Below are 24,402 nucleotides of genomic sequence, written 5' to 3' on the forward strand. Positions count from 1 at the left end.
TTCTCAGTTTGCTTCCTCCTCCTTCCATTCTTCCTTCAGGTGGTGAGTTTTCTGTGTGGATTGGTAATGGCCTCCTGGGAAGCAGCCGAAAAAAACACAGAAACACAGGGATAGAAACACACACACATACACACACACACACACACACACACACACACACACACACACACACCCCTCATTTATCCTAAATATGGCTGGTTCTTTTTTCAGTGTCAGAGAAATTGTGAGTCAAGTGGTCACAGGCTGGAGCACAGACAGGGCAAGCTTTCCACATCTCCCTCAGGGAGGAAGGGTGGCCTGTTTCCTGAAGAGGCAGCAAAAACAGAATCCCCTATCTTGGTCTCTCCTCCCAAAGGAAGGACAATTCATCATCTTAGCTAGGCAGTGTGACCTAGGACCCTGTGTGAGGCAGTGGGATAGCCGAGACCCCATGACAACATCTATGAATCCCAATTTCCCCTCTCTCAGGCACTCTGAAGGAAAGTTCTTTAGTTTTCATAGGTGCTTTTCTTGACATGATGAAGTAGGAAGCAAATGCCCACTGGGGTCCAGAGACTTCTGACGCATGGAGGTGCGGGATGCCTTTCAGTTTGGGGTTTGAAAACCCCAGGTGCTGGCTGAAATACAGGAAAGGAAAAATTGCGAAGACAAGTGAGACAAAGCTTTGTTGATAATCCAGTGTAGATAATGGATAACATGGTGTAATTATCCTGTTATCTCCACCTTTGTGGATCATTGAACATTTTTATAATAAGAAAAATGAAAGGGCCTGGTGATGAGGTTCAGTGGTAGGTAGAGCACATAGATGCTTTGTGCGTGTGAAGTCCTGGTTTGATCCCCGCCTGCACCCTAGCACTGCGTCCCCCATCACCACCACCTCCACCACCACAATCAGCAAAGTTAAGGACACCCTGGGAAGTGTTAAAGACAAGCCAAAGACTGGGAGAAGATATCCAGAACACATGCCGTTTTGCTCAAGAGATTAGCAGAAATTTGAAAGTCTGGCAACGTCAAGTATTGGTAGCAATGGAGACTTGAAATCACTACATGCACTTAGAAAGCAATTTGGCAGTGTGAGTTAGAAACATGCATATCTTGGACCAGAGAGATAGTCTAGCACTTAAGGCGTTTGCTCTGTATACTGTCAACCCAAGTTTAATTCTCAGCATCCCATGTGGTCCCCCATGCACTGCTAAGAGTGATTCCTGAGTGCAGAGCCAGGAATAAGCCCTGAACATTGCCAGGTATGGCTCAAAAAACAAACAAAAAGAAAAAAGAAAAGAAAAGAAAAGAAAAGAAAAGAAAAGAAAAGAAAAGAAAAGAAAAGAAAAGAAAAGAAAAGAAAGTACTCCAAGTTGTGCGTCCTACAACCTGGGATTCTGTATCTTACCCCTTAGAAATGAGGACTCAGGAACTGTTGGGTTCTGAGTGTACATGCTATGCTTGGAACACACAGTTGAATGTTCATTATGAGCTTGTTTATACTATCTGAAACTGGAAAAGGTGAGAAAATTATTCACGGCATATCCATTTAATGACAACCTATATAAAAGCTGAAAGAAACACTTTTCATATGTATGTTGTATGTACATAAATGATCACTGTCACTGTCACTGTCATCCCGTTGCTCATCGATTTGTTCGAGCAGGCACCAGTAACATCTCTCACTGTGAGACTTATTGTTACTGTTTTTGGCATATCCAATACGCCACAGGTAGCTTGCCAGGCTCTGCCTTGTGGGCGCGATACTCTCGGTAGCTTGCCAGGCTCTCCAAGAGGGGTGGAGGAATCGAACATGGGTCGGCTGCGTAAAAGGTGAACGCCCAACCGCTGTGCTATCGCTCCAGCCCATGTACATATATAACTATAAATAAATTTCTAAAATATGAACACTCAATTTAAAAATTCTGAAAGACTATACGCACTATTGTATCATTTTCATGTTTCCATATACTTACAGACAAATTCTTCTGTTACTTTCGTTTATCATCCAAGTCCATTATCTGTGCCACTGCTGTCTCAAACAGCTCTTTCTGTGGATTTCCCCTTTCCAATGGTGCACTCAAATGTTAGTTTCTGTTTTCAACTTTGACCTCTTTCCACTGAATTTGAAATGCCTGCCCATTTGTCTTCTTGAAATGCTGAGTTTTATCCCCTTTCTGTAAACCTGTCTTTTCCCTGAGAACGCTGTTTTTCATCAGTTATCCCCAAGTTCAAAACCCTAAGTATGGCCCCCTGCCAGTCTGAGAAAGTTCCAGATCCCTAAGTCTTCAAGAGCAAGGTCTTCTCCCTGCTAGAGTCACACTGCCCATCATCTGCTCCATTTACCAGGTGACATCATCAATTAGTTCCTCCCCTCACATATGTTGGAAGATGGAACTCACATCAAGTGCCTTCTCCACAAAGTCTTCTTCCAGCTTTGGTTCCAGAAGGAGTCATTCCCCCAGTGCAACTGGTGGGCTGTTTGAGGGAGAGGGAAGGTACAGATCTGGGCAGGAAGGTACTTCCATCTTCTTCCCAGCTGCCCTTCCCGCAAGACCTGGAGAGAGTTCAAAGGGTTGGAGAGCAGAGGCTCACATTTGATCCCTGGCGTCACTGGGTCCCTTCAGCCAGTGTAACTACCAGGAACTACCCCTGAGCACAGAGCCAAAGCATAGCTCTTAAGCATGTGGCCCCTAAACCAAAAAAGACAAAAGCAAGAGTGCACTCAATGATTTGGCAACCCAAAAAACACATGTAAAAAATGCTTTACATCACTAATTATTGGGGAGATGCAAATCAAAACAACAATGAGATATCATCTCATGCCACAGAGACTGGCACACATCAAAAAGAACAAGAACATCCAATGATGGTGCAGATACAGGGAGAAAGGGACTCTCATTCATTGTTGGTGGGAATGCCTCTGGTCCAGCCTTTTTGGAAAACAATACGGGCATTCCTCAAAAAACTAGAAATTGAGTTTCCATGTGACCCATCAATACCACCCCTGGGAATATTCCCTAGAGGCCCAAAAACACAGTGCAGAAAAACCATCTGCATTCCTATGTTCATAGCAGCACTATTCACAATAGCCGGAATCTGGAAATAACCCAAGTGCCTAAGAATAGATCAGTGGATAAAGAAACTATGGTACATCTACATAATGGAATACTATTTAGCCGCCAGGAAAAAAGAATCCATAAAATTTGCTTATAAATGGATGGACATGGAGTGTGTTATGCTGAGTTAAGTGAGTCAGAAGGAAAGGGACAGACAGAGAATGATGGTACTCATTTGTGAGAGTAAAGAAAAAAACCCACATAATATGATACTAATACCCAATGGCAGTAGAAATGAGGGCTAGAAGAACTGGTCCATGGTTGGAAACTTGTCACAAGTTGTGGGGGGAGAGCAGTTAGGACAGAGAAGGGACCACTATGACAGTGATAGTTGGAAATGATCACTCTGGACAAGAACTGAGTGCTGAAAAGAGGTAAAATGATATGTGTGATAACCTTTCATTTCCATGTATTGCAAACCATAATGTCCAGAAGAAAAGAGAGAGAGAGAAACAGAGAGAGAGAAACAGAGAGAGAGGAGAGAGAGTCAGGCTGGCAGTGGTGGTGGGAGGGAGATTGGGGACATTGGTGGTGGGAAATGTACATTGGTGAAGGGACGGCTGTTGAACATTGTATGACTGAAATCCAATCATGAACAACTGTGTAACTGTGTATCTCACTGTGATTCAATAAAAAAAAATGAAGAAAGAAAACAAGTAATTTGGCCACCCCAGAGAGTAGAGGATCAACGGAAAGCAGAGATGCATCACCCCTAAAAGGAGTCTCAGCCACTGAAACATGAAACTTGTCTATCCATGTCCCTCTCCTTTCTCCTAGCTTTGCTTCAGTGAGGTCAACTATTTTGGTGGTGGGGGCAGGTTGGTCCACACCTGGGAGCGCTCCCCTGGGTGGGGGTCAGGGGCTACTCTTGGTTGTGTGCTCAGGGGTCACTCCTGGTGGTACACAGGGGGGCCATTTATGATGCCAGGACCAAATCTGGGTTGGCTGCACGTAGCCCCTATCTGTCTCTCTGGCCCCAAACTGACTCTTGACTTGTGGAGATGCAGAATGTTGTTCTCTGACTTAGAGCCAGAACCCACTTTAAGGTTTGTTGCATTAATCTAGATGCTTATTACCCCCTACATTTTATTATTTATTGGTTTTAGTTTTGAGGTCACACCTGGAGGTGCTCAGGGCTTACTCCTGGCTCTGGGCTCAGGGATCACTCCTGGTGGTGCTCAGGCATCTGTATGGGGTGTTGGAGATTGAACCTACTGAGCTATGTGCAAGGCAAATGCCCAACTTGCTCTGACCCAACCTCTCACTCTTGAATGTCTCTGAAGTCATGGTGCATTTTAAAATAGATGGAAATTTGTTTATTTTTTTCCTTTCTTGGTGGGCATACAAAAATGAAAAGTGCCTCTTCTGAGGAGGGCTTCTAAATTTTGATGAAACAAGGTATGAAAGGATATATGGGAAACTTTGTTTAATACATACAAAATGCCATAAATTGCTTTTCCTGTTTGATATAAATATTAATGCTCAGTGATACAAGTAAGATGTTAGAATGCTGTTGTAAGCATGAATACTTTTGAGAAAATGGTTCCAGGACAGCCTTCTGGCACATTCCCTTGCAAAAGCAGCACTTTTGTGTATGTGTCTTACCTTACCTGTTCAGCAGTATTTTGTAAATTCTTGAAGTGTAGAGACCAAGAGGAAGATGGGACTCAATATTCTCTGTAGTAAGAGCACTAAAGAGGCAAGGAGATAGTCTAGTGGTTTGTTTTGCCTTTAAGAGGCCTTGGGTTTGATCTCCGGCTGTGCCCTTCCACCCTGCAAAATAAAAAAAAGAAGAAGAAGAAGAAAAGAAAAATAAAAAGAGGCACTAGAGAGTTCTAGAAGTTCTGAACAAAAGACCAGACAGATATAATACAGCACTTGCCTTGTACTAAGCTGCTGGCCTGAGTTCAATGCTGGCATTGCATGTTGTCCCCTGAGACTTGCCAGGAGTGATCCCTGGAAGTCAAGTCAGGGTTATCCCTGAGCATCTCCAGATGTGCCCCACTCCCCTCACCAAAAAAAAAAACAAAAACAAAAGCAAAAAATGAACCCACCCCAAAACAGCAAAAAAGAGCTTCTGAACCTAAGGTGGGGATGAAGGAAGCCAAGGAGATGCGGTGCACAGAGGAGAAGCTGTGCCTGTGGCCTTGTATAGAACCTGAAGGGCTCCCGAGCAGCAGGGGAGGGTTCTGGCTACAGAGCCAGCCTGACAGTTGGGTTCAAATTCATTGTTTCTTTGACATTTCCTGACACCCTCCCTCCGTCTTCCATATCACTCCACAGGTGAGTTTGGCAGATGGAACCTCTTTTGCCATTCTCGGTCACCAACTCTGAGCCTTTCTCCCACCCCTGGGGAAGCCAGGAGTTCCAGTGTAGTTAGAGCCCTCCCTGATGGGCTCAAGCCTCACTTGTCCATTCTGCCAGTGACTCAGGTAGCAAAGTCTCCAGGGCGGGGCCAGCCGGGATGAGCCAAGGAAACTCTGAGCACAGTCTGGTACCACATCAATTATTTACTGTTTTCATTGTAAGAGCAAGAAGCTGTGAGTAATCGGAGAGGGAGGGAGGGCAGAGAGGGGTTGAACACACACACACACACACATACACACACACACGGTGAATTTTCTCAATGACTTTGTCATCTGGTCTTCTGTCCTGCTTTTTTTTTGTCTGCACATGACTACTCTTGCAGTCATCAAAGGCTCTAACATGTTCCCTGCATGCTTGGGCCAGGATGACTCTGCAGAGAAGCTTTCTTGCTAGGGGTGGCAGCAAAGGACAGGTGGGGTCTTTCCTTGGAGCTGGTGTGACTGCTGTGATGACAACAGCAGCCAAGAGGAGGGGAAGAAGGCGCAGCTCCCGACAGGGCTGTGGCCAGGGAGCTGCTGTGTGTGTGTGAGCCCTGGAGCACCCCCAGGCGTCCTGGCCCCCTCACCCTGGCAGATCCTGGGTGAATGGAAGTCAAGGAAGACTATTTCGAGATGTTCAGAGACGGCCAGGTGACTGGTTCCTGTGCCAGCTAGCTCGTGGGAGGACGGAGGAACAAAGGCACCAGCAAGGCCTCCCCAAACACAGGCGCTCTGACCTTCACTCTAGTTGCTGCATCACTCCTGGCGGCTTCTTCTGTGCCAAAACCACAGTGGGAGGAAGCCACCGAGACAAAGAGGCAACCAGGGAGCCAATTTCTATTTTTAGCCTGTGGCTGACCCTAGCATGGAACCTTCCTCAGGTCAGTAACCCCTCGCCAAGGGGATTATGTTGGATTCCAACGTATGTCAAGGAACTCCTGTGAAAATGGTTCTGTTGAGATTTTAAAGTGCTTAAACGGGATCAACAATATCACTGTGTTTGGGCCTGCATTGCAAGCTGCCCTTGAAAACGGGCTCTTGGAGCCCTTCCTCTCTCGGAGCTCATATGGGCTCTTGGAGCTCATACTCTCTTTACTTGAAGATCAGGAGTAGAACTCACATAGGATTTCCTGTTGATCCAGTGTTGGCTATGTGCAGGATATTGAAAGCACTTAGCCATCTGATGAGGAACACTGGCAGGAACAGAAAGCCCAGAGAGGTTAAGTAACTCTTCCAAGGTCACACAGCCTTGAAATTGAACTCTGGCCTCTTGAATCGAGGATCTGCGCTTACCCACAATGTTGGTTTGTATTAAATATCCAGACAATTTCTTATCTGTGAGCACTTGTTATGTGTTACACTGAACTAGTACTGTGAGAGTAAGGAACTCCATAAACAGACAGGAGATAGACAAATATAGGGTGCTAAATAGATGATGCCAAGTGCTTTTGGAGAACTAAGGCAAGTAGGATAAAATGAGCTGGACTTTTGGGGGGATTTTACTCCACAGAGAGAATGAGGCCTGCACCCTCTCATTCTGTGCCTTCTAAACAGCAATTTTGCCTGTGGAATCCCAGTATATGGAAAGAGCCTTATGTATATTGGCTGTGGAAGAAGAGGAACAATTTCTTTTTGTTGTTCTTCTTGTTTGGTTACACCTGGCAGAGCTCAGGGGCTACTCCCCTCCCCACCCCTGCTCTGTGCTCAGGGGCCCCTCCTGGTGGTGCTCAGATAACCCAGGCTTTGCCCTCGAGTGAATGAATGCATGTGACACCTGCGCTTCAGCCCACTGAGTTATCAGTTCCAAGGAGAGGGACTATTCCATGGCCAAGCCTGGGGCCCTCATCTACACTCCCTTGTGCTGATTTGCAGTGGTCTATTATTGGGGAGGGAGGGTGGGTTTCAGCAACATCCACCCAGCACTACTCAGGGGTCATTTCTGGTCCTATGCTCAGGAGTGATCCCTGGTGGTGCTCCAGGAGCCATATGTGGTGCCAGGGATTTGAACCAGGCTTAGCTGTGTGCAAGGTCTCTCCTGTGCGGTCTCTCCGCCCCTCTGCACTGGTTTTGGAAGCACAGTGAGGCTCCTCTGTAAAGAGAGCAGCACACATTTTACATCTGAAATGCACATGTCATTTATATTGCAATTTAAATCTGATGAAATTTGCATGTTTCCCACTTGTTTTTGGCTACAAAACACTTTTTTTTTCATAGTATTTGTGCCAACACTTCATAGACGTCCAAGTGTGGGAGCCATTCATGGAGAGGAAAGCATCTCATTGGAAAGGGTAGATTACAACCCTCAAGAAAATTACAATCGAACTTCCTGAACATCCAGCCTAACTAGCTTTTAAGAGCCAGCAATTCAAGGCATATCACACTTTGACATTTCCCCCCACCTCCTACTCCCCGTTGAGATGTACCATGTACCCTAGCCAAATTATGAGTATCTCGAACAAGTACTTGACTGGGGTATATTTTACACCCCATGGCTCCTAGCCTACACCTTGTCTATAGTCAATATATATTTGTTAGTTAAAAAACAGAGTAAAAATCTATTAATAACAATTTTATAAATCACAATGCCTTCGTAACAAAAAAATAGATAAGAAGCAGAGACATTTCCATTTCCAACACTTCAACAGGGATAAAACGGAAATAAAAATAAAGACAGAGAGCAGAGGGAAGAAAGTGAAGGAGAACACCCCTCCCCTTAAAATGATAGCAATTATTGGTAATTTGCAAGTGATTTCTTAGGTGTTAATTGCTACTCACCAATCAGCACCTTTTGAAGACTCATAAATTGTTTAAGATGCAAAATAATGTAAATTTTTGTTTTGGCCTTGGTGCTGTATCTGCAGTTAAAGGAGCCAGATCTGGGGCACACATAAAAAATGCATCTTCATTTGCTTCAGCTGCTTTAGCCACAGATCTTGGATTTAGTCTGATGGAACCTGTATGCTGAGCTTCAGATGTCATCTGAAAAATGGTGCTTGTGTGGCCAGGGAGATAGTACAGCAGGAAAGTGACATTGATGTCCTCAATCCCCATCCCCTGTCCAAACATTCCTCTCTCTTTTGTTCTTCAGACTCTGCCAGGGTTGGCAATCATACCCTTTGAGAGATATGTGACTCAGGCTCTAACGATCTTAAAGGCTGTCTGTCTGTCTCCCTGTGCCACAACCAGCCATGCTGGTCCTGTTCTTTGGTGCTTGGTAAATCACTGAGTGGAGCTCAGGGATCATGCAAGTGCCAGGGATCAAACCAAGGACCTCCTGCACCCAGGGTGAATGTTCTACTGCTGAGTCACAGCCCTGGCCCCAAAGACCCAATGATGCTTTCCACCCTAGCTCCCTAACCCCCTTGCCCTTTTGAAACGGACCCACTCTGCTCTGAAAAGTCATAAGTGTTGTGTTGATGATTCCTCAGAGGGGTTTCAATGTAGGGGCTTCACCATTTCTGGTGGGAGGAAGAGGGAAAGGAGAGGGCCCAGCAAAGATGAAGTCCTTGGACTGGGCATAAGGAGGTTTCTCCACTATGGCAGTGTTGATGGACAACATTTCTGGTTCTGATAGGAAAAATGGATCCTGTTGTTCATTCCTCTTCTTATTTATTTATTTATTTATTTATTTATTTATTTATTTAATTGTATCACCATGTGGAAAGTTACAAAGCTTTCAGGCTTAAGTCTCAGTTATACAATGCTCGAACACCCATCCCTTCACCAGTGCACATATTCCACCGCCATCATTCTTCTTCTTCTTAGTTGAGTTCCCAGTGGGGATCTGGCAAGTCTGTGTCCGTGATATCTGGTATGCAGGAGGCCCAGGGACACCTTCCGATTCTTGTCTCTGATTGGACAGAGGAAAGCCCTGCTTGCCTGCTGGCATAGACAGCAGGAGCTGGGTGGGGGCTCAGAGAGAGATTCGCTTGTGGTGCTGGGTGGGGGATCAGAGAGACTTGCTGTGGGTGCTGGATGGGTGTTCAGAGATTCCTGGCTCTGGTGTCTGCTGCCACCGCCTTTGGTTCCTGCAGCTCTTTAGAAAAATATAAACGGGCAGATGGAGAGGCTCAAAGCCTTGAAATTGGAGCTTCCATTGTTTTTGTCCTAAAACCAACAGGGTCCCGCCTACCACCTGGTCTTGTGACCTTCCAGCCAGGCAGCAATGACTGAGAGGCATTGAACAACAGGAAGGGGTGGGGCCTGCGTAAGAGCATGCTGGGTCCATCCTCCTGCTTTGGGAGCACTTAGGACCCGTCTGGAGCCAGCTGGATGGTGTGGAGCAGTGGCAGCCTTGCATGGCCCTGGCTAAGCTCCATCTTTCCCAGAGGGCTTTAGGCACTCACACATGGGGAATCCAGGAACCTGCTGAAGAGAGCAGAGAGGAGCTGGGAACTGGGATCCTGTGACTGGTTTTATCTCGTACTCTTTTTCTCTCCTTCCCTTCCCGTAGTTGCTGTAGTGGTGACTCACTTGCTCCACTTGCTCACTTGTGATGCTCACTTGTGATGCTCCAAGATTTAGTGGTGACTCTTACACATACGCTCGTGGGGGGTCACTTAGCAGGTTGGGGGTTTGCATGCTGGCCCCTGTGCTTGTCACTGAGGAGTGCCCTCCTGTACTTGTGCTTGCACAAGTGTTCACCGTGCTCTTCAGCTGTGCTTTCACATACAAGTTGCTTGCCAGGAGTTGCACTTCCTGACTGTTGTGTTAATACATCTTTTTCGTGTTGGTGTTCACTGGCCATGGAACCCCTTTAAGTTGTGGTATTTAGACACACCGACACCTGGCTCTAGCGCAGCGAGAAATATGCTGTAGCACAAAGGAATTGCAGAAAGCAGAGCTGCCAGGATTATTCATGGTGCATGTGGCAATACCAGGCATTGAACTCGAGACTTTACATTTACAACGCAAGAGTTCTATTGCTCAGTGCATTGAGCAATCCCTGGAGCCCAGGAAATAGATTTTATTTTTTATTTTTAATAGAATCAAAAGTGCCAGGCTTTATGAGTATACTAGAATGATCAGATTCAAGATATAAATTAATATTCTCAAAGAAATGAAAATATCACACTTGTGGGGTTGGAGAGATAAGCCAGGGTTGTTAAAACATCTGTCTTGTATTGCTTCTGATGCTGGTTAGATTCCTGACAGCTCATATGATACTCTGGACCCCACCAGGGACCAAATGAGCACAGATACCTGAGCACAGAGCCAGAACCCTGAGCACAGCTAGGTGTAACCAGGAAGAAAGAAAAAAAAAGTAGAAAGAACAGAAGGCAGAGAGGCAGAAAAATGTTTTCAAGTTTTAATCTTGCTTGTCTATTTTGGCATTTGTTGGTTGTGCTTTAGGTATTATGACTGAAACCTCAATTGGGATTATAAGCTTTGCACCTTTTCTCCAAACTACCATGGCATATTCAATAAGCCAAAAACAGTAACAAGTCTCACAATGGAGACCTTACTGGTGCCCGCTCGAGCAAATCGATGAACAATGGGACAACAGTGCTACAGTGCTATTCTCCAAATATTTTGATGCCAAATGATGGGAGTGGCATCCCAGGTGACTAAAGTGAAGTGGGGAGGAGAGAGATGGTAGCCTGGAGAAGGGAATCTGCCATTTTCTCTCTATTCACTTTTTTTTTTTTGCTTTTTGGGTCACACCCAGCGATGCACAGGGGTTACATCTGGTTCTACACTCAGGAATTACTCCTGGTGGTGCTCAGGGGACCATATGGGATGCTGGGATTCGAACCCAGGTTGGCCGCGTGCAAGGCAAACGCCCTACCTGCTGTGCTATCGCTCCAGCCCCTCTATTCACTTCTGTTACCTGGGAATGACTTTAGAAATTTAAGACCGTGAGCCTTGCTCCTGATGCAGGAGAAGAAAGTCGGTTCTAGCCTTAAACAGGCCTTTTCAGTCCCTGCCTTTCCCTCACAGAAAAGAATTTTGGAGGAGATGAGCAGTGAAGTAAAAATTTATTTGGAAGATTTGAGGAAGGGAGGGAGGGAGGGAGGGAGAAAGAGGGAGAGAGAGAGAGAGAGAGAGAGAGAGAGAGAGAGAGAGAGAGAGAGAGAGAGAGAGAGAGAGAGAGAGAGAGAGAGAATAACACATTCAAGAGAGAACAAAGACTTCTCCAGAGTGGAGAGGGAGCCCCAGTACACATCCTGGCAATAGATACAAAAGTATAAAAGTGCACATCTCAAGAGGGGAGATGCAGGTAACATAGGTACTCGGGTACCACATGCACTCAGTAGCAACCATGGGCACAAGCAGGTCATAGGCTTGGGCAGCATATACGCGCCTCCTTTGTTTAAGTTGAGTGTCTCCCAAACTGCCCATGTGGGACTTTCTACCTAGATAAGAGTCCATTGAGGATGGTTTCCAGGTGAGTAGAGTTGGGAGCAGTTGATGGTCTTCTCTGAAATTCATTTTCTGGTCTTTGTTTCTGTTGGAGCTTTTCTTGGCGGGGGTGGGGGGTGCTGGGGGGAGGGGACAACGGGCCATTGATTTTATTACTTCTAAGAACTCATTGTCATAAGGGGCCCTTCCCTATCTACCTGCCTGCCTGCTTCAGTTTTATAACTTTATGTCTTTCATTTAGGTCTTTACTCTGGTTTAAGTTAAAAGGGTTTGGGTGATTTCCTTTTTTCTTTTCTTGTTCTTTCTTTTTTTTGGGGGTGTGTGTGTGTGTGGTGTGTAGTAAAGGTCTAACTTCATTCTTTTTTTTTTTTTTGCTTTTTTGGGGTCACACCTGGCGATGCACAGTGGTTACTCCTGGCTTTGCACTCAGGAATTACTCCTGACGGTGCTCAGGGGACTATATGGGATGCTGGGAATAGAACCTGGGTCCGCCGCGTGCAAGGCAAATGCCCTACCTGCTGTGCTATCTCTTCAGCCCCTCTAAGTTCATTCTTTTGCACGTGAATATCTAATATTCCCAGCATCATTTGTTAAAGAGACTATATTCTCCTCATTGAGAAAAGGTAAATTTGGGTGCTGGAGAGATAGTACAGCAGGTAGGGTGCTTACCTTACATGTGACCAAATTGGGTTTAATTTGGAACAGCCAGGAGTAATTCCTGAGTGCAGAGCCAGGAGTAACCCCTGAGCATCGTGGGGCCCAACAGCAAAGAAAAAGAAAGGTGAATTTTGGTGTGTGTTTTTTAGTTATGTCAGGGATTGAACCCAGAACCTCACATGCCAAGATATTCTACAGCTAAGCTACATCCCTGGCCCTCACCACAAGATTTTGTTGTAATTTTTCGTTTTTCCAAAGAAGAATGTACAGCAGAGACAATGTTTAGTCTGCAACTCTTGTAGTATTTGCTTTTATTTTCTAATACTTTACAGGAAATGTCTGTTGAGACTTAAACTAGCAACTTGCTATTTTATGGCACCAATATTTCAATAGTAATCCTCAGGTTGGAGGGAGAAATTCACTAATTCGCTTTGAACTATGCCTCTTCAAGAGTGCACTAAACAACTAAAAGCTTAATGAATTCATTCTGTGCTTCTGATGGAGGTATCTGTGGGAATTTTTTCCTCTTTGGCTGCTCCTTTGAGTATAACCCGTGGGCCCATTTTCCTAACTTTCCTCATCCTGAAATGAGGATGAGAAATTTTGGCTGAGAAATGGAGGGAAATGAAAAAGGGGAATTTGACCAAGACTCATTGAGACATTGGCAGGAAACTCTGAAGGCTTCTTAGAAAGAACCAATATGAATCACAGGCAACATGATGGTCTTCGTGAGTCTTTCAGCTCCTAGTCTAAGCATGTCAATTCATGTGCTGAGACTCAAATGGAAACATTTCTCCTTTCATGGGGATGCTTCGGAATGCATGCCCACCAGAGGCTCTAATTTACTATGCTTTCCTGCCCCACTTTTCCAGGTGGTGAAGTCGCTCTGGTCTGGGCCTCAGCTTGCACTCGGATCTTCTCTGAACCCTTGGCTCTGCCTTCAGCAACCCAGCCGTTCTTCACATTTGTTCACCGCCTGACTCACTCGTTATGAAAAGACTCTAAGTGGAAACAGGTTTTTAGGAAGAGTCCCTAGAGACATTAAGGGCCCTCTCTGTAATCTTGGGGCACAGAGAGCAGGTGTAAGTGAGGAGGGTCCCCCCCGTTTCCCCTGTCTCAGGTGAAGAGTATCCAAGTATTCCCCACTCCATCCCCCCTCGGAAACCAGAGCTTCACCCTCTGCCTATTCAGCACTCAGCCTACTCCAGTGCTCCAGGAAACATCATGAGTGTTAATTATTTCTCAGGGCTGACTCAGACAGTGTTTTTTGTGCCAAAGATTTCTGTCAGCCAAGCTCCGTTCTGCTGTTAGCCCCGTGAGGGAGCCTTTGGAAACTGTGTCAGGGAGGAAGCTCCGCTTGCAGGAAGGCCCAAAGCCCTGTAGCTTGGGGTGGGGTCCAGACCCGATCCCCCAGGGTGGGGCTGGTTGCCAGGGAAGGGCTGTTTGGGGCCAGCGGGTGGGGCGGGGAAGGCCCTGTGTGAGAAGCTACTTCCAGAACACTCTCACCACCAGGCTGTCTTTCAGTCAGTCCCTGTGGGGCCACCATGCCTTTCATTTTGCTGATTAGAGATTGTGTCCCTGAATAGAGCTTAATGTCCTTTTGAAATGATGTTCTTTTCTCTCTTTTTGAAATTTCTCCTGCTTTCTCCATTGGGAGAGATTGTCACTGTGACTCTGACAGCTGAAGGTGGATAATGGACATGGAGAGGTGTGGGTGGGATGCTTCTCCAACACCAACGGACCTGCCGAGGAGGCCTCACTGGGAGAATCTGAGGGAACGAGGCTTGGGAGACATCTCTCAGAGCATTGGAGTTGCTCTGAGGGGTTGAGGCCTAGGAGAGCTGTGGGAATACGAGAAGCAGGATGCTGTGGGAGCAGAAGTGGGAATGCCACCTAAAAGGTAGAAGGGTTTGGATGGCTAATGGCATGAGGAGTGAAGAGAAGGGGGATTTGGAGGCTGAAAGTGCTCTGGAACCCTGGCACCAGAGGCCAGGTGGGGGAGGCAGAGGGAAGGATGCTCCCTGACAAGCTGCCTGCCTTCCCATGAGGTAGGTGACTAGGAGGGTGTACACAGCGCAGAACCAAGTCAGTCATCTCCCCCAGCACCACCCCACTGTGTTCAAGGTTCCTGCAAAGACGGCCCAACTCTGCCTTTAAACAGGAAGTAGAGGAGCATTTCACACAAAACAAGCCAGGCGAAGGCAGGGCTATTCTCGGGTAAGAAAGGGTTTTCAGATCAGATCACCCCCAATAAGAATCCAAGGCCCCTAACAATACATAATCAAGATCCTATCCTATCTCTGCCTACCCCTCCCAAAGTAACAGAACACCCAACAACCATGTTTTACAAAAGTCAATAAATATTTCTGCAAGAGCAACTGTACCCAAGGAAGGACATGATATATCATAAAATTCTTCTCAGTCAGCCTCTGATGAATTGGCCAGTAAATACATGAAGATTCATGTGAAGGAAAAGTTTACCAGGATCAAAGGATCAGAAAGGGTATTAAGCCAAGGCCTGTCTGTGCTATGAATCCTGCAGGGCATGGTGTCTGGGGGAGTGCTTCCTACCTGCTTGCTAAATGAAGGATGGCATCCTCCTGGCTCCAAACTTAGGGTCTGCTCCTGCCTCCTGCCAACCACGTCCAGGATAGGTCAGTGCCTACAACAATCACAGAAGTCTCACTATTTTTTTTCTTTTTCCCCAGGGAGGAGAGGCGTTAGGCCACATTCAGTGGCGCTCTATACTTGCTCAGGGATCATTCCTGGTCGTGCTTACACCACCATATGCAATGTCGGGGATTGAACCAAGGTCACCAAGGCAAGGTTTGGACACCCGTACTATGTCTCCGGCCCCTAAGAATCTATTCTTACTCTTTCTCCTGTGCTCTCCCCTCCTCAGCTGCCAATTCTGTTCTCTTACCCTTTCTGAAAACAGACATAAAAGTTGGATGGATCAAGTATTTGCATGCCTCTCATAGTGCCATGCACTTTCCTAGCTGCTGAGATTAGATAGAACAGGTTGTAATCATTGCTTTATGGAGCTTGCGCTCTAACCAAGCTATAATTATTTGTTCTGTGGGACTAACCTCTGACCCAGACCCACAGGCCTGGGTCAGGCTGCAGTGGGGAGAGTAAAGCAAGAGGGCTGGGGCCCCTGGGCTTCAGGCTGCTGTACCCAGACAGAAACAGGTACTTCGGATTGTCTGCCCAGCCTCTCTCGCCAGCAGGCCCCATTCCACTCCCTTGCCCAGACACTGCAGACACCGGCTCTGTGGCTCAGTCTTCCCCCTGCACCCCAACAACCCCTTCCCCACCATGGTTTTCACTGCAGAACAGGCTTTTGAGCAGTGAGACCAAAAAAATCCGTCTGGTCTGATCACTTGCATGTGTAAAAACCCAGGAACTAAGACAAGACCTTTTCTTTATCTTTCAATCCAGTGAAAAGAAAAGCCTATAATCTCCATCACAGAATGAGAAAACTGGAGGGGCCCAAGACAGATGCGAAAAGACAGTACCTTCTATCATCCCTTCTATCTCTGATATTTTGGCTTCTTCTCCAGATGCAGGTTTTTTTGTTTTTTTTTTTTTTGGTGTTTTTTTTTTTATGTAGGGAGGGGCGAGGAACAGAGCAACTCACTACCTGTCCAATAACTTGACTTGTGTTTAATTAAGCTGATTTGAGTGGGTTCCAGCTACTTCCCACCCATCTTGTTTCATTTTGAAGGTAAATAGAGACTTTGAACTTCTATTAAGCAGGAAAGCAGCAGTAGGCCTAGAGTTGTCTTGATAATTTCAGGCCTGGGAGTAAAAGTCAAATAGGATTCCTAGACTGCTCACTGGGATAGAGTTGTCTCCCCCCCACCCCCACCCCTGTCGCCTTCACCTCTCCAGCATGTACCACCTGTCTTCCGTGGCCGAGGTCTAAGAGCACAGAGCGAGCCTGAACTGATCTAGAGACAACCCGGGTAGGAACTCCCAAGTCTGTGCTTGGTACAGGACCAGGCTTTCCCTTCTACATATCTTTTCTTACTGGCTGTGAGCCCAAGGAGGAAGTAGAGAAAGATGATGGTAAAGAAAAAGAAGGGAAGAAATGACCTTCTAAACTGTGGATACAGCAGTGGCGTGGCTGTTAATATTGATCAGAACAAGATCATTGCAAACTTAGCAAGAATCAGCTGCTGGGTCATGCTCTGGAAAGAAAACTGCAGCTCATTAAATGTGATTGCCTATCAGCTGTGGAAAACTACCTTTACTTTGCTCCTGACCGGCGCCACCGCCTTTGTCCTTCTGGCCTTAGCTTTTCCTGAAGACAGGAAGCTGTCTTTGAGGTTAGGTTAGGGAAAGTCTCTATGGTAACTCTTACTATGCCCATCTCTGTTCTCCCCCCTGCTTGTAAGTTTTCAATGAGGGAGAGAGGATTATCTTGGACTCAGTTCCTTGTACCTGGTAGGTGCCACAGAGATAAGACTTAATTGCTTAATGGTGGGGAGAAGCCCAAAAGGCAACACAAGAGGCCTGGGAATGTGGCGCAGTAGTAGAGTACATACCCTACAGACTGTGGGTTCAATGTCCAACACCACCAAAAAAAAAAAAAAAGCATCGTTAGTCATTGTATGACTGTGAAAGAGGATATTTCACAAGCCTGCACTGTAAATCTCTGGCTCCATAAACTGGGTTGTGATCCCATGGGGTGGTCATGAATCATGACATGTGGGGTCACAAAAAAATTAAAGATCAATTGGGGCTAGAGAGATAGGACAGCAGGTAGGACACTTGTCTTGTATGTAGCCAGACCAGGTTTCATCCCTGGTATCATATATGGTTGACTGAACACTGCCACACGTGGCTCTCAAATAAAAAAATTAAGATAAACTTATGATTTATGATATTGTATTTTATTGATTTGTATACCTATTATATATTCCTCTATACCAGGTAGTCTCATAAGAATCTCTCAGGCAAAACTCATAAGGGACTGGAGAGATAGTACAGTGGGTCAGGTGCTTGCTTTGCACAAGGCTGATCCGAGTTCAATCTCCAGCATCCCATATGGTTCCCTGAGCACCATCAGGGATAATTTCTGAGTCTAGAGCCAGGAGTAATTGCCAGGGGTGGCCCCCAAATGAAACAACAAAACAAAAATGGGTCATGAGTGGGCAAAAAAAATTTTTTTCCCCTGGCAGTGCTCAGGGGATCATATATGGTACTGGGGATCAAACCCAGGTCATCTGAGTATAAAGCAAATGCCCTACTCACTCTGGTCCACAAGAGAAAAAAGCTTAAGAGATTCCAGTGTCGCTTATTTGACTCCTGGACTGTAAGATGGAGCCTATTGGGACTATTGTCGAGAACACTATCCCTTGTCACTATGTAATGCACGATTGACTATTTGTTCAACAAAGGACTAAATTTAGGCATTGATTTAGTACTTGCTAAAAAGTCTCTATTCATGAACTTTGACAGGTGGTGCTACGCTCTGCTCTTCATCACACTGTAGTATATAGGCTGCGAGATCAGGTGTGTGTGTGTGTAAGAGACAAATTTAGCTACTAGGCATCAAGTGCCCCCTCACTAGCCAGATACTCCAAGTCCTTAAGTAGGATCCACCAGTCAAGACTAAGTTACATATTATGCAATAACAAGCAAGGGTTTATTTGCTCCTATAAAAAGTGTCTAGGAACTCAGCCCTGGGCAACAAAGGTGAAATGATGTTAGGTGGAATCCTAGAACACTAGCACTTTCTCCAGGACTGCCTGGAGCACTGATTTCCATCCTTCATGATCCAAGGGGGCTGCAATATGTCAGCTATCACATCTGCATTCCGGGCAGCAGGACAGGGAGAGGGGCTGAGGCACAACCAAAGAGCAATCTGCTCATCTGAGTCTAAGAACATGTCTAAAATTTTCACATATACTTTCCTCCTAGCTCAGTGTCCAGGAAAACACCCATTACATGGCACATAGTGACCCACCAAATGAACCTGGCTTTTTTATAATCAAGAGGGAAGAAGAGAGCAGGTCTTATGTCAGAACCTCCAGTCTTCGCCTTACTCCCCAAGCAAAACTGTTAGGAAAGGCCCCCTCTCCTTTGTATGTTAAAATCAATAGATGTGGGGGCCAGGGAGCTAGCTCAATGGACCGAACCATTCATCACTGCCTGGGTTCGATTCCCAGCACTGCATATGGGGTCCCTACCTCTGCCAGGAACAGCTGGATGTTCCCGCCTGGAAACAAAATCAAATGACAAACAATTATGTAGGCTCAACTTCACACCTCAGCTCCTTTATGTAGGGTCTAGCTACCAAAAAAAAAAAAAAAGTGGCCCCTTCTAACAAGGAAAGGCAGAGACACATGGCATGCAAGGAGCATCTTTGTGCACCATTTCTTGCTTGCATTCTGTGCACGCAGCCGACTGCCTTGGGTTCGCACCAACAAGCTGCAGAAAGGCTCTTGGGCAAAGGGAGGTCTCTCCCGAGGCTGACGACTGAGCCAGAAAGGGGAGGAACCCGGCCATGTGGGGCCTGGCTGTGGAACTGTCAGCCCGGACCCGCGCATTTCCGACGAGAAGGCGCGGGCCAGGTCTCGGCTCAGGCCGCTGCGCTGGGCTCCAGGACGAGACGGAGGACAAGGGACACTTTCTCCTTCACCCTCTCACCCCGGGACAGAGGGACCTCTGGAACTACATCTCGGGCCTTTTCTGCTTGACCTGGGCAGAGGCCCCGCTGCCCTGGACAGCCGAGTTAGCAGCTGGCTTCCCCCTTCCTTCCGAGCTGTCTGAATGGCGCACAGACTGTGAAAGGGGTCCTGCAGTGGAATCCTGGCGCTGGGTCGGATCCCGACCTGCCGCTTGTTTCCTGCGTTCCCTTGCTGGCTTATTGAACTCCCCCGAGTGTCCATGTCCTGGGCTAAAATAGGACACCTATCGCACAGAGCTGGGCGAGGGGATGAGGGGGGTGGGGGTGGAGAGACTGAACAAGAGCGCGCTGGGTAGTGCATTTCGGGCAGTGTCTGGGGTACAGTCCGGGGCCCCGTAAAAGAGAGTTGAGTTTACATCTGAGAAACCAGAATGGAGATAGATGGCAAACACCATTGTGAGGACTCAACCCCGAAACAAAGCTGCCTCTGAAACGAGAGAAATTTGCAACCCTGGCATCTTGGCTGGCAGCCCAGGACGGGATGGACACTGGCTGCAGCAAAGCCCGCGGCCGCCCGCACCACCAGGCTCCCGGGGACGCGGCCACTCCCCCTCCCAGGGCGCCCCGCTGCCATTCACGCCTTGTCCTGGAGACTCTGCACTGGCAAAAACATTATTGATTCTGTGCTTCGGGAGGGAAGACTGGATTTCACTGCACAGAGCAGTGACGCCCCGCCTGCCGCTCTCCAGAGAGGCCCTAGGCCATCGTTTTCATTAGTGTCTTTTCAGAAAATAAGCGCTGTGATAGCTTATCTCCCTTGGAGACAGGCAGAACATAGAAGTCACCAGCCGCTGAGCTCTCTTCCAGAAGCGCAGTGAAAAGTTCAGCGTCTGCAGAGTTGTAGCCTGTTCCTCAACAGGCAAGTAAGCTCCAGCAACCCACTTCAGTTCCCTGGAGGGGCCTTGCTGGCCCTGAACTTACATGGCTCACTCAGTTCAATCACTCATCAACATCATCATCCGCAGAGAAATGCAGACGCGGACATCTGGACTGCAGAATTCCCTCCAAGTTTCAGAAGAGAGTGAAAAGTGACCTTTCCAAAGAAATCACAAATGGAAGTGAACTGCCAGAGGCCGGGAGGGTGGAATCCTTCCAGGACAAACATTACACTGTAGACACACTGTAGAGGTGGGGACACAGAGGGGAGAAGCCCATGACAGCTCCAATTTTCAGCACCTGAAAGAAGTCATAAGTGGGGCTCAGGCAAGGGGTTCATCAGGGGCTGGAGCGATAGTACAGTGGATAGGGCATTTGCCTTGCACATAGCTGACCTGGGTTCGACTCCTGGCATCCCATATGGTCCCCTGTGCACTGCCAGGAGTACTTCTTGAGTGCAGAGCCAGAAGTAACCATGGAGCATTGCCAGGTGTGGCCCAGAAACCAAGGGAGGGAGCGGGGAGACAGAGAGAGAGAGAGAGAGAGAGAGAGAGAGAGAGAGAGAGAGAGAGAGAGAGAGAGAGAGAGAGAGAGAGAGAGAGTTCAGTGGTTAAGGCACTTGACTTGCATGCAGCCAATTGAGGTTTAGCTTCTGCCATTGTCAATGGACTTTTGAGCACAGAACCAGGATTAAACCCTGAGCAAAGGTAGGAGTGCCCCCACATCTCCTACCCACCCCCCCAAAAAAGAAAGATAATTGGATGTGGCTCCAATGGGGTGAAAGGGAAGGTGGAGGCAAAGAACAGAGGCAAAACTTGGCATCAAAATAAAGGTAGCTCAGGCTGGGGAGAACACTCAAGAGAATGAACCATGTGCTTTACATGTGGGAAGCCCAGGTTCCACCCTCAGCTTTCCAGGTTCCACCCTCAGCTTTCCGGGTTCCATCCTCAGCTTTGCGTGGTCCCCCAAGTACCACTGAGAGTGACCCAGAGCACTGAGCCAGAAGTAGTTCCTACTGCTCCAGGTGTGGCCAACCCCTGACTCCCAATAAATAACAGGTAATAATGGCATCATCTGACACCTAGGTTGCCGCTACTGTGTGCACAGCACTATTCTAAGGCCTCATGTCTCTGTTTGCATCTTCTTTGCTATGATCTATGGGGTAGGTTTAAGTATTAGCCTCTTTTTTTTTTACTGGAACTTAGACAACAGGGCTCTGGATTCCACAATTACCACTTCTCCCCTGCACGCTATCTCTCAGAAGTGTTGAATGGAAATGAATTGTGATTCCATCAAGTTACACGCTGTTGGGCTCAGTCTCTGGGAGCCAGCCCGCCTGATGGGGGAGGCCTGGCCAGCATCCAGTCATGGTCAGGCTGTTCCCTTAGCCAGGTACTCATGCTTTGATCCCAACTGCAGCACAATCTGTCCCTGTCCCCAGACAAAGAAGCACTCTTGGTGCACACCCTCTGGACTGGTCAGCTCCCAGAGGTCAGGACATTCCATGAGCTTAAATGGTGCAGGGGATGTGGTGGTCCCAGGCCTGATGGGGGAATTTTTTTTTTGGTTATTCTTTTAATTTTTGTTTTGGGGCCACACCAGACCATGATCAGGGCTTATTCCTCGCTCGATGCTCAGGAATTGCTTCTGGAGGTACTCAGGGGATCATATGAGATGCTGGGATTGAACGTGTGCAAGGCCAACGCCCTCCCCACTGGAATGCCTCTTGGGCCCATGGTGAAGGCCTCACTGGAGCAATGAGCACCAAGTGAGCCCCCCAACCCAGGCCTGACTTCACACCTTCCTTCTCCTGAGAACAGAGTTTTTTGATGGCCAGCAGACATTTCACTTGGCTCTGATCCCATTACCAAAGCAGCTCCTGGAGCCAGAGTTCCTTTCTTTCTCTCTTCCCAGCATGGGCTCATGGAATATCTGACCTGGGTGATGTAGCTGAGCCAGTATGGGAGCTGCTCCTGCGGCCTGGCTTCACAGGGCTGAGCAGACACGGAGACACCTCCTCTCCCCTGACCTAGAGTCTTTGGGAAGAGTCCAAGGGTGACATACACATTCATTAACTGCCGTGAAGTGGGGGTGTTGGGGGGGGACTGGATAGTCACAACCATCTTCTGTCATTTTTCAAGACAGGCCTCAGCAAGCAAGCAGCTTGCTGGGAGGCGTCCTTAGTCAGCGGGAAGAGCTGACACGCCTCTGACCCAAGGAAGGATGCGTCATCATAGTCTGTTCTCTGCTTCTTCCACAGACCTTTCTCAGCCAGGTGCTCCACAGGATACGGACAGAACAAAGGACAGAAAGACAGGTGCCCCCGAGCCCAGCTGACGGGGCCCCTGATTCCTTCATGGCGCCCTCACTGGCCTCCCAGCCCCACTACAGGAGCGGGCGCCTCCCGTTTGGTTTTCCGCCAAATCTTTTGTAACATTTTAAAGCAGCCATTGAAATGCCAGATGACAAGACTTCCCTTGGAGATTGGGAAATTATGATTTGGATAAGGGCAGAATTCTGAAATCTGGGACAGATTTGCTTCCCCGGGGGCTGAGGAGAAGACCCAGGCTTCAGGCCTCCAGTCCGCATCAACCACAAGACCTTTGAGTGATCTTTGATTGGGTTTGATTGACTGAGGTTGAGAGTTTAGGTTTTTGGCGAGTGTTTACAGAACCCTGGCCAGCATTATCCTGACATTTGGTAGATAACAGAGAAGGAGATAGTTCTTCCTGAGGTCTGAGGTCAGGCTGCAAAAACTGTGTGGGCCTTAACAGAGCCTCTGGGTGGGGTCTCCTCAGCAGCCTCCCCACAGGCTATGAGAGGATGCATTATCCTGGCCTGAGAGGCCCCTTCTTTGGACAACAGGAGAACTGGAATGGTAAATAGTCATTTGAGATAAAAACAATCTCACCTGAAGGCGTCCTGCAGGGCTGGAGAGATAGGGCAGGGGTTAAAGCACTTGCCTTGCATTTCACCAATCCTGGTCCCTTTGCCAGCACCACACATGGTTCCCAGAGCACTGACAGGAGTGAGCCCTAAGCAGAGCCAGGAACAAGGTCTTAGCATCAGCCAGTGTGGCCCCCAAACAGAAATGACAACAAAAGAGTTCTCCATAATACAGGGCTAAAACCTGGAAAAATTAACCAAAGAATTGCCTTCAAAAACAGGAAGATGCATCTAACTTTTTTTTTCTTTTTTTCTTTTTTCTCACACCCAACAATGCACAGGGGTCACTCCTGGCTCTTCACTCAGGAATCACCCCTGGCGGTGCTCAGGGGACCATATGGGATGCTGGGAATCGAACCCGGGTTGGTCTCATGCAAGGCAAACACCCTACCCGCTGTGCTATTGCTCCAGCCCCCCATCTAACTTCTTGAGAGACGCCATCAGACTCATACTCTTGTCCAGCCCAAGAAGAAAACAAGATGCATTAGGCAAATGGGCCCTTTTCTGTTTTTCAGCAGCGGGAACCTCTGGCTCCAGGAAGCCAAACAGGAGCCTCTTGGCCCATTTCCGAGGTGGCCTCTTTTAGGGTGAAATATGAGGCCAGGCCTCTCAGGGCCACGGTGCAGAGAGTTCCCAGGAAGGCTTTTGTAGTGTCACCTGGACGTCCGTCCAAATGGCCTTGGCTGTCCCTTCCTGGCTACCTCCTTACAGATGCCACCGCTGTATACTGACAGCTGATCTCTCTCTTCCTAAGCGCTTGTGCATGCCGTGTACTAGCTGTGCAGGTTCATTCACCCTGGGGCTGGGAGCTTCTCAGCTTCTCAGCAGTGTAGGAAGGCCTGGTGTTTGCAAATCAGTGTAGTAGGGCAGAGCGACTGGGAAGCCATTTCGTTTTTTCAGTTCATCAAACTCCTACTCACTGAAACTCTCAGCCGGCAATACACGAAACCTTTCTGGAGTTGTGACACCCGATTGTCACTCATTTGATCTCATCAAACACCCACCCCTCTTAAAAATGCCACGAGGTATGTATTTATTTCTAAGATTCAGGTGAATTCAAATGGGAAAAGTACCTGGGAAATGTCTGACACTCTGGGATAAAAAAGGAGATTCGCCAGAGGTGCTTGGAAATCAGAATCAGGGATTAGGGCTCTGTGCGTGCAAGGAGGACTTTTGACGGAAGGCAGGGCAGGAATGGGTGTCTTCCTCACAACCTCCCCACTCCCACCACAAAATTCATTTCCCCTCCGGGCCTCTCCTCCCATGGCTGCTCTATACTTTCCTTCCAGACTGGCCTTTCCCAGCCCTCTTCCAATCTTGCCCTGCATCTTCCCGTTTTCTTGTGACATTCACCTTTACCCCTATCCAGGCGCTCACCTTCTGCAAGGGACTCTCGTAGGTTAGTACTCAGTTTGGA

Source organism: Sorex araneus, chromosome 9 (genome assembly GCF_027595985.1).
Source record: "Sorex araneus isolate mSorAra2 chromosome 9, mSorAra2.pri, whole genome shotgun sequence".
NCBI classification, from domain to species: domain Eukaryota; kingdom Metazoa; phylum Chordata; class Mammalia; order Eulipotyphla; family Soricidae; genus Sorex; species Sorex araneus.